The sequence below is a fragment of the Stegostoma tigrinum genome, chromosome 46 (assembly GCF_030684315.1).
Source record: "Stegostoma tigrinum isolate sSteTig4 chromosome 46, sSteTig4.hap1, whole genome shotgun sequence".
NCBI lineage: Eukaryota > Metazoa > Chordata > Chondrichthyes > Orectolobiformes > Stegostomatidae > Stegostoma > Stegostoma tigrinum.
In genome coordinates this window covers 2728909-2744835 of record NC_081399.1, presented here as the reverse complement: position 1 = coordinate 2744835, position 15927 = coordinate 2728909, and positions in this window count along the sequence as shown.

Here is a 15927-nt window from a genome sequence, read left to right as displayed (position 1 = left end):
ATGCAGAATACTAAACAGTGAATGCAATAAGCATTATATTGGACAAGCAGGGAGGAAACTGACGGCCAGGATAAGTGAATAACAACTGGAACACGAACCAGCAGAAACAAGACCGTCTCACTGGAGACTCGAATAAATCCGAAGCAGAACACCAACACTTTGATTACAGGTCGCACTGATGATGTTGCCTAGAAGGGTAATGAAACAGAGCAATTGAAGATTCTTGAGCATTGTTGGGGCCCGCACTCATCTAGGCAAGTGGGGAGTGTTCTGTCAAACTCCTGGCTTGTGCCTTGTAGGTGGTGGATAGGCTTTGAAGAGTCAGGTGTTGAGTTTCGTACCTTTGTATTCGTAGCTTCTGACTTGCTTTTGTAAACACTCTGCTTATGTGGTGACTCCAGTTGAGTTTCTGGCCAATGATAACACCCCGGATGTTGATAGCCGGGTAATACCGTTGAATGCCAAGGGGTGGTGGTTAGATTGTTGGTGACGGCCATAGCCTGGCATTTATATGGCATGAATGTTTCTTGCCACTTGTATGCCAAGCCTGTCCAGATCTTGTTATACTTGAACATGGGCTGCTTCAGTATCGGAGGAGTCGTGAATGTTGCTGAAGATTGTATCAACAGCAGTGAACATCCCCTCTTCTGCCTTTTTGATGGAGGGAATTTCATTCATGAAGCAGACGAAGATGGTTGAGCCCAAGTCAGTACTCTGATGAACTCCTGCACAGATGTCCATGAAGCTGAAATGACTGACCTCCAATAACCACAACCATCTTCCTGTGTGTCAGCTGTGACTCTGACCGGGGGGGGGAGTTTGCCCTCGAAACCCATTGATTCCAGTTTTTCTAGGGCTCCTTGATGCCACACTCTGTTGAATGTAGCCTTGATTAGCCCTAGTGGAACCCAAACTGGGCATCACTGTGGAGGCTATTGCTGAGCAGGTGCTGCTTGGTGACATCTTCTATCACTTTACTGATCATCAGCAGTGGACTGATGGGGAGGTTACTGGCTGGATTACATTTGTCCTTATTTTTGTGTACAAGACATACTTCGGCAATTTCCCACATTGTTGGGAAGACACCAGTGTTGTCACAACTTGGGGAGGGGAGCAACAAGTTCTGGAACAGAAGTCTATGTGCTGTTGCCGGAATGTTGCCAGGACCCATAACAATTGCAGTATCCAGTTTCTCCAACCATTTCTTCATAACATGTGGAGTGCATCGAATTGGCTGAAGACTGGTATGTGTAATGTTGGCAATCACTGGAGGAGGCCAAGAAGAATCAGCCAGTTGGCATTTCTATCTGTAGATTGCTGAGAAATCTTCAGCTTTATCTTTTGAACAGATGTATTGGGCTCATCTATCATTGAGGATAAGGATGTTTATGGACTCTCCTCCTCCAGTGAGTTGTTTAATTCTTTACAACTATTCAGGACTGCAGAGCTTAAATCTGATCCATTGATTATGGGTTTGGTCAGCTCTGCCTATCACTTGCTGCTTATGTTTGTTTTGGCATGCAAGTAGCCCTGTTTGGTGGCTTCACCAAGTTGACACCTGATCTTCAGGTATGCCTGCTGCTGCTACTGGCGTGCAAAGACTGTCAGCTGAACATGAACTTCCCTGTAATACGACTCAAAGGGTGCAGCATATGAATTTTTCATTGTACTTCAAACAAATGAACGCACTCAAAGTAATTCTCCACCTAAAATTATATTAATGATGAGCATAAAACAAATATAGTCTATAAGGATGACATAGCGTGCGTGTGCCTGTATGGAAGTGTGTGCATGTTGCGCCTATGTGTATGCTTGTGTGCCTCTCAGTGCGTATATATGTGTGTGTGGTGTGTGTGTGTGTGTCTGAGACTGTGTATCAGTATCTGTGTGTGTCTGAGTTTGAGTGTGTGATGGGAAGGATGGTTGTTTCTTCCCAAGATCATTTTAAATTGAAGCTGAAATGACAAAGTGCTGGTTATATCCCAGCAAATGGCCGTCTTGTTTCTAAGTACTGTCGTTGATCGAATTTTATTTTTAGTTTCAAAGCTGTTGGGATTATGCTCTGCTCCGTCTCCGCTCACTTGCTAACGATTGACATTTTATGACAATGTCCTGGATGTCACATGTTTCTGTGGTACCTAGTGAAGCTGATTGTAGTTTTGTGGATAAGGTGCTCATGACGCTTTTCGTATATCTCACTGAAATGGACACCGACACTGTCCCTATCTCGGTCGTTAAAAGAATTAATGATCCCTGATCTGGATCCTCCCACAAGAGGAAAGTTCTTCCCATAGTTACCCGATCCAGACCGCTTCTTTGGTTTGTACAAATCACCTCTTATTGTTCAAAACTCTACCACGTGCAAGGACAGCCTGCCCAGCCTTTCCTTATATATTCCCTGTGCCAGGCATTATTCGTGTAAACATTTTCTGAACTGTTGTCAATACATTTACATCTTTCTTTAAATATGAAGACTGACGGTATATACCAGATGTTGCCTCAACAATGCATTGCATACATGGTGCATTACCTAATGCTTTTGTATTTAATTCCTATTGAGGTTAATGGCAACAATTTATTAATTTTACTCCTTACTTGCTGTGCCTGCATTCTCATGATTTGCACTCCATGGACCACGACACCAAGATCCCCTAGTTTCTCAAAGCTCTTAAGTCTCTCTCCATTTAGACATTATGCTTCTTTTGAAGAATCTTCTGAAATGAACAATTTCATTTTTCCAACATTAAACGCCATCTGTAAAATCTTCACCCATTCACTTAGCCGATCTGCTTTCAATTTCAGCCTCTTCATATACTCACCATACCTTACCTTCGTTCCCCTCACCAGATTTAATATGGACTTATTCTGCTCCCAATGATTCATGTAAATTGAAAACAGTTGAGAAGCAGATATTTGTGACTATTATCTGGTTCCTGTTATCCTGGTAGCTTTCCATCCATGATCATTTTGATACACACAAGTCTTTCTTTTTCTCAATAATAGCCTTTAATATGCAGCCATACCACATGATTTGTGGGAAGTCAATTCCTCTGGTTTTCCTCTATTTACAGAATCTAACATCGTCAAATAACTCCTATAGGTTTGGTGAATTAACTTCACCTCCCACAGAACCATGTCGATCCCAAAAGAATTTGGTTTAATTTGTATAAAAGGTGACTAAGACTATTTTGCAATAAATTAATTGACCACTTAAAATGTTATTTGAATTTGGAATAATTTTAAAAGGAAGAAAGGCAGGCATAATCTAGCAAATTATTTTTCATAAAAGTTGTATGTTTTTTTTGCTACCAGAATTTGATTTTGATTTCAGAAATATTATGATTTTTTTTAGTTTTAACTGGACAGTAAGTCCAATATGTCTGTGTGTAATATTTACAGTCCACAACAGAGAGTGTTCATGCTGTGAATGTCTGTGTGTGAGAGTGATATGCACAGAATCCTGCAGAGGGAGATTACTGTTGTTGGTGTGTGTATGCAATACTTGACACTGCCTGAGTTTAAACATCTGCAATCCAATTTGTTTCAAGCAACTAACTCCCACACTAGCAGATGAGGAATCAATGAAATTATGAAATTGCCTTACTACATCCCTTGTTGCTAGGAATGTTTATTTAATAATCTTATGTTCAATCCTAATATACATTTCTGTTCAATTTTGTTGTAAACTTATGTTCATTTGTATAAATGTTTTATGTTAAATTGCATTCAGTTGTATGAGGGATTAATTATCATTTGGATAAATCTTAAGCTTATTAAGCTTGTTGACTTCACTTGTTCATTTTCATTTTATAAACTGATGCAAAAATTTTTTCCTAATTGTACAAGAATCTAGTCTTCATTTGTGCAAAACTCACGTCTGGTTGTATTCTAAAATGTGCTCATTTGTGCAAACATCTTGTGTTCATTTGTGTATTGAATGTGTGTACATTTGTGTATTAAATGTGTGTTCATTTGTGGACTAAACATGTGTTGTGGCTGCTGCCGCATTGAAGCTGCATCTTACTGTCGGTGTGTATTCCAAATCTGGATTCACTGGGGGAAGGACTGGAACAGACTGGCACAGCCCTGTCTTAAACCTGATGCTTCCTTGCACACATCCCTCTGATCCCACAAAGGTAATTCTTGGTGTGTGCCAGGCCTGGGGGAGGTCTGTTCCAGGTAGACAAAGCTGGGAGCTGAATGGATGAAGTCGGATTTGGGAGGCAATAGATTTTGATTGACAAACCCACAGGGTATTTAAGACTGGCTCTGTCAGTAATTATCATATTGCCATGCCGACTGACCAGGGGTGAACGTATATTGCTGCCTGTGTGTGTAGATGAGAGAGAATGAAAGTATGGGTCGTGCTTGAATCTCAACCCTAGCTTTGATCCTTTAAGCCCTCCCAAAGCAGCATTGCCGCATTTATCAGCAACCTGGAGGAAGATCGGTTCTCACTCTCTTTCTCTCTCCCAATTGCCCCCTTCGGACCTTTTCCCCTCCATCCTACAATACACCCACTGTTCCAATTTTGTGCCTCCCAATTGCGCCCTCAAAATTGTGCATTGCCCCCCCCTCCAATTTTGCACACAGCTCCCCTCCACTTTTAGGCAGCCCCCAAGATTTGCACCCCTTCTCAACATTACATCTTCCTCCTCTGAAAATTTGTAATCACCCAAATCTTGCACCCCCAGAAATATTGTACATTCCTTCCAGCATCGTTGACACTGATAGTTTTCTGAAATTGATTTAAGTCTTCAAACACAAACAATATCTTTTGTGGTTCTTTCCCCAGATGTCCAATGCATCTTCTAAAAAGGCTAATTGTCCAGGACCATGGCTGTCAGACAGGCCAATTAGTGTATTAAATTTATGGAAATTGGAGCTTAGTGACAAACTCGAACTGTTGGTATACTTTGTCTTCTGACCACTGATGGGCTAATTTCTGCACCAAGGTGCTTTTCCCAAAGCCTGCTTGGACAATTGCCTTAGTTGTTCCGAACCTATCTGTGTCATTTTTGTTGTCTCCAGTAATTTATCAAGCTGAAGGGCAAGTTGCTTCTTGATATATTCACTTTGTAGGTTTTCATGATCTTTTCCTCAACCTTTTCATTCATTTCATAGGTACAAATTGAAACAACAATTGTTGAGTCTATGTAATTCTCATTCAATGCGTAATCTTTTGTAAACTGCTTTCCAGTCACAGTTGTAACTTTGAGTTCCTCTGCTTGCTTTTGTAGATGATCTTTATGTCAAAGCTCCATTCCTTCAGTATAAAACAACAATCCACGATATTAGTGTGGCATACAATTCAATCAGATATTTGGTCATAAAGAACTTGACATTGTTGAAAGAAAGTTAATGATTTTGTTGTTTGCACTCATCAGGACAATTCACAAGAATTACCAATACAATGGGGAAATAAGATGTCTATTGTTTGAAAGGAGAGTGCTAATTGGTGGCAAGGACTTTAATAGTTGGATGCATTTTCCATGGCAACAATTCTTCATGTAAGTGTCCAGTTGCAAACCAATCAGCAATCTCCCCCAATAAAAATGAATTGTTTCTTCTTCACATTGGTATTGCTTACCAATTGTCCTGATGTGCATAAAGTGAAATTCTTAATCACTCGTTCCAGCAATGTAAAATTGTAATAAATAATAAGATGGTAATAAATATTGAACAATCAAATGTGATAAAGGTTTAACCTTCTAATGAACAGACTAAAATATATTACAATAGTATAACAAATAAATCAACTTTGAGAAATAACCAACTTCCCTATTAGGAAACAATGGTCAATTATTTGTGACTAACAATTCCAGGACTTTGTATATTACAAAAGATGCACACAGTGTCTCTATTGCCATCTCAGTGTTTGATGAATGGACCCTATGTGTGCCAACATGATACAATATTACATTGCAGAAAATCAACATGAGATCTTCTGTAGGAACGACCACCAGATAGTGAATTGCAGTTTGGAGAGACTGCAGTTTCCCAAAACAGAATCTGAATCTTCAGGAGGTTCACTGTGAGTAAAGAAGAAACTGGAAATAAATAGAAACATGATTTGACTTTTTAACTCACACAGAGAGTGCAGAAGTGATTAGTTAGGCTAGTAATTAATATATAACCCCTACAGTGTGAAAACAGGCCTTTCATCCCATTAAGTCCACACAGAACCTTTGAAGATCATCCCACTTGTACCCAGCCTATGTCCTATCTCTAAAATTTTGCATTTCCTATGGTTAATGACATACTACAGGCAAATTAGCATTGTCAATTCACCTAACTTGCACACCTTTTGGCTGTGGGAGGAATAGGAAGCATGTGTGGATACAGTCACCTGAAGGTGGAATCAAATGCGGGTCCCTGGCACTGTGAGGCAGCAGTGCTGACCATTGACCCGCTATGCCACCATTATCCAGCCCTTATTGCCTACAGGGCAGTTAAGAGTCAACCACATTGATGTGGCTCTGGAGGCACAAGTATAAGACCAAAAGACTGTAAGAAATAGGAGCAGGAGTCGTCTGTCTGACCCTTGATTGTGGTTCACTATTCAATGGGATTATGGTGGATCCCACACTTCGCATGTCCACTGTCTGACACTGATTCCCCACCTGGTCAAGTATCTATCTATCTCAGCCTTAAATATACCTAAGGACTCTGCCCCCACAGCTCTCTGTGGCAATGCACTTCAAAGGGAAGTGATTTCTCCTCATCTCAGTCTTAATTCTGAAGCTATGCTCTCTGCTCTCTGGTGCTAGACTCCCTATGAGGGAAAACATCCCCTCAACATTTACCCTGTCAAGCCCCTTCAAAGTTCTACATGATTCTCTCATTTCTGTTAAACCTCTTATTCTTCTAAACTCCAGTGAGTGGACTCACAACCTGTTTTATCTTTGCTCACTCTGTCCATCCTGATAAACCCTCTTTGATCTGTCTCCAATGAAATAAAATCTTAGACAATGGTACCAAGGCTACTCACGGTACTGCAGGCATAGTGTCACCAGCGCCCTTGTGTAGTTGCAAAAAGACTCTTCTACTCTATACTCGTGCAGGTTATACCAGGTAAAGACAGCAAATGCTCTTCCGTGTATTAATGAACCAAGTGGGTTTTTACAGCAACCGATGATGGATACATCGTCACTATTTAATTAGCTTCTCACTGAATTCAAATTTCAACACCGACCACAGTGGGATTTCAAGCTCTGTCTCCATAAATTTAGCCTGGGGTTCTGGATGACTCGTCCAGTAACATCCTCACTGCATGATCACCTCTACTTTAATTGATCACTGTTGAACATTTCGGACTACCCCTTCACTCTGTTTTGCTGAGGGTTCAGGTCATGGAAATGCGGTGGGCTGCAATATTGGACAAACAAAACTAATGTGAGGAGCAGCTGAACTTGTTAAACGTGGGTCCTGCATTTGAAATCAATATGAAAAGTCCATATTTATTTCCTGACTGAGAGACATATCACTGGTGTCTTCACTGTCACCAGGTCAAAAACTAGCCTCAGAATCCATGAACGAATAAAAAGGAAACGTAACCTTTACAACTACACAGTGACTGTCTCTGTTAACAGAAATGTTTCAAACTTTAGTGAGTTTGTTTCTTATGGACTGACACCATCAATTTTCTGATAAGATACTTATACAAACTTGCACTTAACTTCAGGCTTTTGCATGTGCCTTATTCCCTCAAATCACAGAGAATGTTGAATGATTTCCCTCAGAATTTTTAATCACTAGGTCCAGGAACATTATGACACACCTCTGGAGCTGACAAAACTCAAACTCAGGTGCCCCAGCTCAGAGACAGGGACACTGCCGCTGTGCCTCAAGCGTGATAAAATACTGAATAAAGTGACATTGGAAAGTTCGGTCACATATCTACATTGTTCTCCAATGCTTTGTTTCAGATGTAAGTGTTGCTATCACCCAAGCTCTGGAGCCCTATGGAATAAAAAAAAAATCAAGAATTGGTTTGTTGCTGTTGCTTTGGTTATCATATTTTTGAGAGGATTTTTACCAGAGTAAATCTTCTTTTCTGTGAGGTATTTGGTAGGCTGACTCTCTCACTGATCCTCTTTAAGTTCAGGCTCAAATCAATAGCTTGACATCCCTGACACTTCCTTTGTTTCATTGACAACATCATCACATTCTTCACTATTTATTGATAATTTTCTTGGTGTGGATGTTGACACAACACACAAAATTCTTTCCCACCTTCTTTTTGGTGTTCCTTTGAAAAAAAAGACAATTCTACTAACTTTATGCCATCCCTCAATTCCTTAATTTACCATTGCTCTATATTTTAACAGAGAGAAATTCAGATTGTTGAGTCCAATTGAATTGATCGTGAGCATCCCCACTGACCTGCTGTCATTTTCACCATCCAAATGTCGGCTAGTCATTTTTTTTTAAACAGACATGCTGTCTCTGTTGGTTCCAATTGATACTGGGCTAAAAAGAGGGAAAGGCAATAATTAATGAACAACTGTGATCGATTTGCATGGATGAGCGAGTTCCAGTGAGGATTAAAACTAAAATTCAAAAACCATGAGAAAGAAGATAACAAGACTGATAAAATAAGTACGAGGAATGACCACACCAGCTACAAAATACATCACAGCTCAGTCATTGAGTTGAAAATAAGGGCTTTAGACCCAAAGATTCCCTACCAATCAAAAAACAACTACCTATCTGTCCTAAATGCAGCAGATGGCCCATAGTTTTGGCATCTCAGTTGTTCATAAAAATGCTTCTTCAATGTAATGAGGGTTTCTACCTCGACCACCCCAGCAGGCAGTGAGTTCCAGATCCCAGTACTCTATGAGCGGAAAAACTTTTAATAACATCTCCTATGAACCCTCTGTCCCTTCCCTTCAATCTATGGCTGTGGTCATTGATCCCTCCACCAGTCTATGCCCTCATTGTTTTTACATTTCAATCATGTCCCCTCTCAGTCTCCTCTTCTCCAAGGAAAGCGATTCCAGTCCGTTTAATTTCCCTTCATAAGTGAAACTCCCCAGCCCAGACAAAACCCTGGAACATCTGAAATGGAAACAAATGTGTACGTGGGAAAGACCCAGGTAATTGTTTTAAAAATGTTGAGCTAATCAAGGTAGATCTTTCCCAAAAAAATCTGCCCCAATTAGTTTGGATCCCAAACCTTTCACTACAATTCATGGTAAGTGCATGATTTCTTTCTCATGGGAGACCATAACGGAAGTTCATGGAATTCATACACTATGGAAACAGGACCTTCAGACCAACTAGTCCATACAGACCCTCAGAGTATTCCCCACTCCCCTGGCCCCTACGGGCAATTTAGCATGGCCAATTCACCTAGCCTGCACATCTTTGGACTGTGGGTGGAAGCTGGAGCACTCGGAGGAAACCTACGCAGATGCGGGGAGAATGTGCAAACTCCACACAGACTGTCGCCTGAGGGTGGAATTGAACCCGAGTCCTTGATGCTATGAGACAGCAGTGTTAAACACTGGGCTGCCGTGCTGCTAAGTTAAGTTGTATGCTTAATCTACAATGGTTCCCTGGCATATGTTGTCAGTCTGGCAGAGGCTTTGCGTAAACTTAAGGGTCGGAATCCAGGCCGAACTTTATTAATACACGTTCTGTAGCCACTGATACAGCTGCACCAGTATTGACCTCCATGAAAACCAGGTGACCGTTTAAACAGACATTCATTTCCATTAGTGATAATGGAACTGCAGATGCTGGAGAATCCAAGATAATAAAATGTGAGGCTGGATGAACACAGCAGGTCCAGCAGCATCTCAGGAGCACAAAAGCTGATGTTTCGGGCCTAGACCCTTCATTGGAGAGCTCTGATGAAGGGTCTAGGCCCGAAACGTCAGCTTTTGTGCTCCTGAGATGCTGCTGGGCCTGCTGTGTTCATCCAGCCTCACATTCATTTCCATTATGTCTGATTTAGATATTGCTAAGCAATTTAACTTTTCCTGGAGACAAGTAGGTGGGCTTTCCAGAGTGTGTACTCTCCTGGATAATGGCCTGTGGGTTCTCTTACTCAGGTCGAGCCTTGCAGGAGTCCTTAGGTGTCTCGAGCCCGCATACCTACAGCAACTTCAGTGGCGCGCCAGCTAGATCCAGTAAAACATATCAGTCTTTTGACAGAGGCTTGGTTTTGTTTTGGGTATTTGACTTACAGTCACCCTGCTCAAGATATGCCAGGCCTGAGGCTCTACAGTTGTCCACAATCAAGCAGTGTCCACCGAGCTCAGTCAGACAGCTGATGGTGTTTACTTCTGCTGGGATGCCCTGTAGCTCACATACTCAACTTGCTGCATTTTCTAACAACAAAGCCAGTTATAGTGTCTGAGATAATGGGAACTGCAGATGCTGGAGAATCCAAGATAATAAAGTGTGGAGCTGGATGAACACAGCAGTCCAAGCAGCATCTCAGGACCACAAAAGCTGACGTTTTGGGCCTAGTCCCTCAATCAGAGAGGAAGAACAGGTTAGGGAAACAGAGACAGGCTGGGCTGGTTTTGGAATGCAGTGGGTGGGGGGGGGGGCGGCGGGAAAGTGCTGGGCTGGCTGTGTGATGCAGTGGGGGGAGGGGACAAACTGGGCTGGTTGTATGATGCAGTGGGGGGAGGGGAAGAACTGGGCTGGTTTTGGAATACGGTGGGGCAAGGGGACGAACTGTGCTGGATTTGGGATGCACTGGGGGAAGGGGAGATTTTGAAGCTGGTGAAGTACACATTGATACCATTGGGCTGCAGGGTTCCCAAGCGGAATATGAGTTGCTGTTCCTGCAACCTTCGGGTGGCATCATTGTGGCACTGCAGGAGGCACATGATGGACATGTCATCTAAAGAATGGGAGGGGGAGTTGAAATGGTTCCCGACTGGGAGGTGCAGTTGTTTATTGCAAACTGAGCGGAGGTGTTCTGCAAAGCGGTCCCCAAGCCTCTGCTTGGTTTCCCCAGTGTAGGGAAGCCACACCGGGTACAATGGATACAGTACACCACATTGGCAGATGTGCAGGTGAACCTCTGCTTAATATGGAATGTCATCTTGGGGCCTGGGATGGGGGTGAGGGAGGAGGCATGGGGACGTGTGTAGCATTTCCTGCGGTTGCAGGGGAAGGTGCCGGGCGTGGTGGGGTTGGAGGGCAGTGTGGAGCAAACAAGGGAGTCACGGAGAGTGTGGTCTCTCTGGAAAGCAGACAAGGGTGGGGATGGAAAAATGCCTTGGGTGGCAGAGTCGGATTGTAGGCGGAAGTGTCGGAGGATGATGCATTGTATCCGGAGGTTGGTGGAGTGGTGTATGAGAACGAGGGGGATCCGATTTGGGTGGTTGTAGCGGGGGCAGGGTGTGAGGGATGTGTTGCGGGAAATGCGGGAGACGTGGTCAAGGGTGTTCTTGACCACTGTGGGGGGAAAGTTGTGGTCCTTGAAGAATTTGGATATCTGGGATGTGCGGGAGTGGAATGCCTCATCCTGGGAGCAGATGCGGCGGAGGCGGAGGAATTGGGAATAGGGGATAGAATTTTTGCAGGAGGGTGGGGTGGGAGGAGGTGTATTCTAGGTAGCTGTGGGAGTCGGTGGGCTTGAAATGGACATCAGTTACAAGCTGGTTGCCTGAGATGGAGACTGAGAGGTCCAGGAAGGTGAGAGATGTGTTGGAGATGGCCCAGATGAACTTGAGGTTGGGGTGGAAGGTGTTGGTGAAGTGGATGAACTGTTTAAGCTCCTCTGGGGAGCAAGAGGCGGTGCCGATACAGTCATCACTGTAACGGAGGAAGAGGTGGGGTTTGGGGCCTGTGTAGGTGTGGAAGAGGGACTATTCCACGTAACCTACAAAGAGGCAGGCATAGCTGGGGCCCATGCGTGTGCCCATTGCCACCCCCTTTGTCTGTAGGAAGTGGGAGGAATCGAAAGCAAAGTTGTTGAGGGTGAGGACGAGTTCGGCTAGGTGGATGAGGGTGTCGGTGGAGGGGGACTGGTCGGGCCTGCGGGACAGGAAAAAGCGGAGGGCCTTGAGGCCATCTGCATACAGAATACAGGTGTATAGGGACTGGACGTCCATGGTGAAAGTTAGGTGATGGGGGCCAGGGAATGGGAAGTTCTGGAGGAGGTGGAGGCGGTGGGTGGTGTCACGGACGTAGGTAGGGAGTTCCTGGACCAAAGGGGAGAAAATAGAGTCCAGATAGGTGGAGATGAGTTCGGTGGGGCAGGAACAGGCTGAGACGATGGGTTGGCCAGGGCAGGCAGGTTTGTGGATTTTGGGAAGGAGATAGAAATGGGCCATGCGGGGTTGGAGGCTGTGGGTGGGAGGTCCCCTGAGGTGATGAGGTCAGTGTCCGTTTGAGTCTAGTTGGACTTCAGCTAGAAGGTGCTTTTGCATGATTACATCATTAATCACAAGTTCCAGACAATCTATCAGCATCTCAGGGGCGGCACAGTGGCTCAGTGATTAGCACTGTAGTCTCACCGCACCAGGGACCAGGGTTCAATTCCAGCCTCGGGTGACTGTCCGTGCGGAGTTTGTACATTCTCCCCGTGTCTGTGTCAATTTCCTTCGGGTGCTCCAGTTTCCTCCCACAGTCCAGAGAGATGCAGGCTAGGTGGATCGGTCATGCTAAATTGCCCATAGTGTTCGGGGGGGTGTGGGTTATAGGGGGATGGGTTTGGGTGGGATGTTTCAAGGGGCGGTGTGGACTTGTTGGGCTGAAGAACCTGTTTCCACACTGTAGGGAATCTAATCTAATTTTAAAAAAAACTGTGGCAAAGAGGGGTGTAGGACATCCTTCATTTCTGCCATTTTCCTCGGTCAATGCAATTACTAATCAAACTGAAAGGAGACTTCAGCAAGTAAAGCAACTGCTGTCTAAACATTCTCTGAGTTGCTGTATAAATGACAGTGTTGGTGCAGGAGCTGAGTAACTGAAGCATGACTCCAGCTTCCTGAAATATTGAAAAGGGGTTAACTATTGATTTGCGCAAAAATACTCCATAAAATCTATAAGAGATGAAATAGGCAACTGATGTTATCCAGAGTAGCATGAAACTGCAGGATATTGCAAAAATTAAAACTATCGACTTTCTGCGGTTCAGGAGCTCAGGATCTTTGTCATTCTTCTTGTAGGTCTGGTCCCAGAGCCTCCTCCGAGCCTGGCTCGTAACGAAAATGCATCTAGCAGTGAGAACATTCAGCAATAAAACCATGAAAAATGGAAACACTGGTGTAGCCAGTTGCTGAAGCCAAGAAAATACTTTCCATGCTCTGAGAATATAGAATTTTGGTGATACAAGGCACCCTTGTGTTATGTAAATTACTGAATATGGTCTGTACACAAAGGGCCATGGGATGTTCTTTAAGCAGAACAACACCGTCAAGGTCACTATAACAACAAAAGCTGTCTTCCCAGTGCAATATTTTGTTCTCAGATTTGGACAGCAAATGACAAGAAAGCGATCAAAGGTAAAGGCAACAGTGAACCACACAGCGCAGTCTACACTTGTGGGAGACAGATAGAGAATAAATTTGCACACTGGAGTGTGCAGCAGGAAAGTGTCCCACCAGTAAAGGGTAGCCACGCGATACAATATTACGTTGCAGAAAATGACCATGAGATCTGCTGTAGCCATGGCCACCAGATAGCAAGTGACACATTTAGAGAGACTGCACCTTCCCTGAGACAGGACCCCAATTGTCAGGAGATTTACTGTGAGGAAAGAAAAACAGATACAAATATAGGATAATGATTAGAGTTTTCCGTTCACATAATTATAGAGTCATACTGCATAGAAACAGACTCTTCCATCCAACAGTTCATGTGAACATAACCCTAAACTAAACTAGTCCCACATGCCTGTTCCTGGCCCATATCCCTACAAACCTTTCCTATTCATGTACTTATCTAAATGTCTTTGAAACATTGTAATTGGGCCCACATTTACCACTTTCTCAGGAAGTTCATTCCATGCACAAACCACGTGCCCTTAAAAAAGCCCCACATTTCTTTTTAAAATCCCTCTCATTTCACCTTAAAAAATGTGCCTGCTAGTCTTGAAATCCCCTGTAATAAAGAAACAATACCTATTCCTAACCCTATCTATACCTCTCATTATAAACTTCAATACAGTCACTTCATAACCTCCCACACTTCAGTGAAAAATCTCCCAGTATATCTAGCCTCTGCCTATAACTTCAAACTTTCGTACCTGGAGAAGTCCTGGTAAATGTCTTCTGAACCCTCTCCAGTTTAACACCATTTTTCCTCTAACTGGGAGAACAGAACTGGACTAGGTTTTGCAGTAGAGATCTCATCAGTAGGCCCGAAACGTCAGCTTTTGTGCTCCTGAGATGCTGCTTGGCCTGCTGTGTTCATCCAGCCCCACATTTTATTATCTTGGAATCTCCAGCATCTGCAGTTCCCATTATCTCATCAGTGTCCTGTACAACTTCAGCATGACTTTCCAACTCCTATTACTACATGCAGACATCACTGGTAAACCCAGTATTTATTATAGAATTTATAACATTCAGAATCAGGCCAATCAGCACACTGTGTACACGCTGCCCCTCCAAATAGCATTCCACTGAGATCAAGCCCCTAAGTCTATCTCTGTAACCCTGCATTTCCATGACTAATCCACCTAAACTGCATATCTTTGGACTGCGGGAGGAAAACCAGAACACCTGGAGGAAATGCACAGAGACACAAGCAGATTATGCGAACCACACACAGACAGCCGTCTGAAATCAAACCCAGGCCCCTGGCACTGTGAGGTAACAGTGCTTGCCACTGAGCCACTGTGCTGCCCCTGTCCATCTAGAATTTTCCAGAGAGCAGTTAAGAGTCACACATAGTGCTGTGAGTCCGAAGACACATGTACGACTGTAAGAAATAGAAACAGTGGTAAGCTGTTTGACCTTTTCACCCTGCTTCATACTTCAATGGGATCATGGCCGTTCCAAAGCTCCTCATATCCACTTTCCTAACCCTTCCCTACAACGCTTGATACAACGACTGGTCAAGAATCTATCTCGTTCAGTATTAAATATGCAAAGGGCTCTGCTCCCACTGCTGTCTGTGGCAAGGCATTTCCAAGACTCAGAACACTCTAAGAGAAGAAATTCGTCTTCTCTCAGTCTTAAATCGGTACCCCTTTTAATCTGAGCCATCAGTCACTCATTGTAGAACCTCTAATGCAGGGAAATGTTTAGTCAGCATCTACCTTGTCAAAACCTTTAAGAATTCTATTGGATTCAATTGGATCATGTCTCACTCCTCTAAATTCCAGTGAGTAGATTTCATAAGCTAATCCCCCTGAGATGAGTGAGCCTTCTCTGAACTACCTCCAATGACGTAATATCTGAGATAAAGTGGTCAAAACTACTCACAATACTGCAGATATGATGTCACCCAGCACCCTGTTACAGTTTTAGTAAGACTCTGCTACTCCACACTTCTGAAGGTTAGATCAGGTAAAAGTCAGCAAATGCCCTTCCCTGTAACACATTATGAATTCAATGACGCTTTACAGCAAATGATGACAGTTACATGGTCACTATTAAACTAGCTTCTCATTGAATTCCTATTTGTACCACCTGCAGTAATGGGACTTGAAGCCCTGCCCCCAGAAGAACGCCCTGGGATTTTGGATTACTCATCCAGTGACATCATCACAACATTACTTCCTCTATATGACTGTCTTTGTCGAATATTTCAGTCTATTCTCTCACTCTGCTTTGCTCAGGGTTCAGTTCACAGAGATTTGGTGGGCTGCAGTATTGGATAATCCAAGTTAATGTGAGAGCAGCTGAACTATTACCAACGGTTCCTGCAGTTGAAGTGCTAACTTTGCAACCACACCGAAGTTGGGAATATCCCTGTTAACAGAAGCATTTGGAGGTGCAAGTCAGT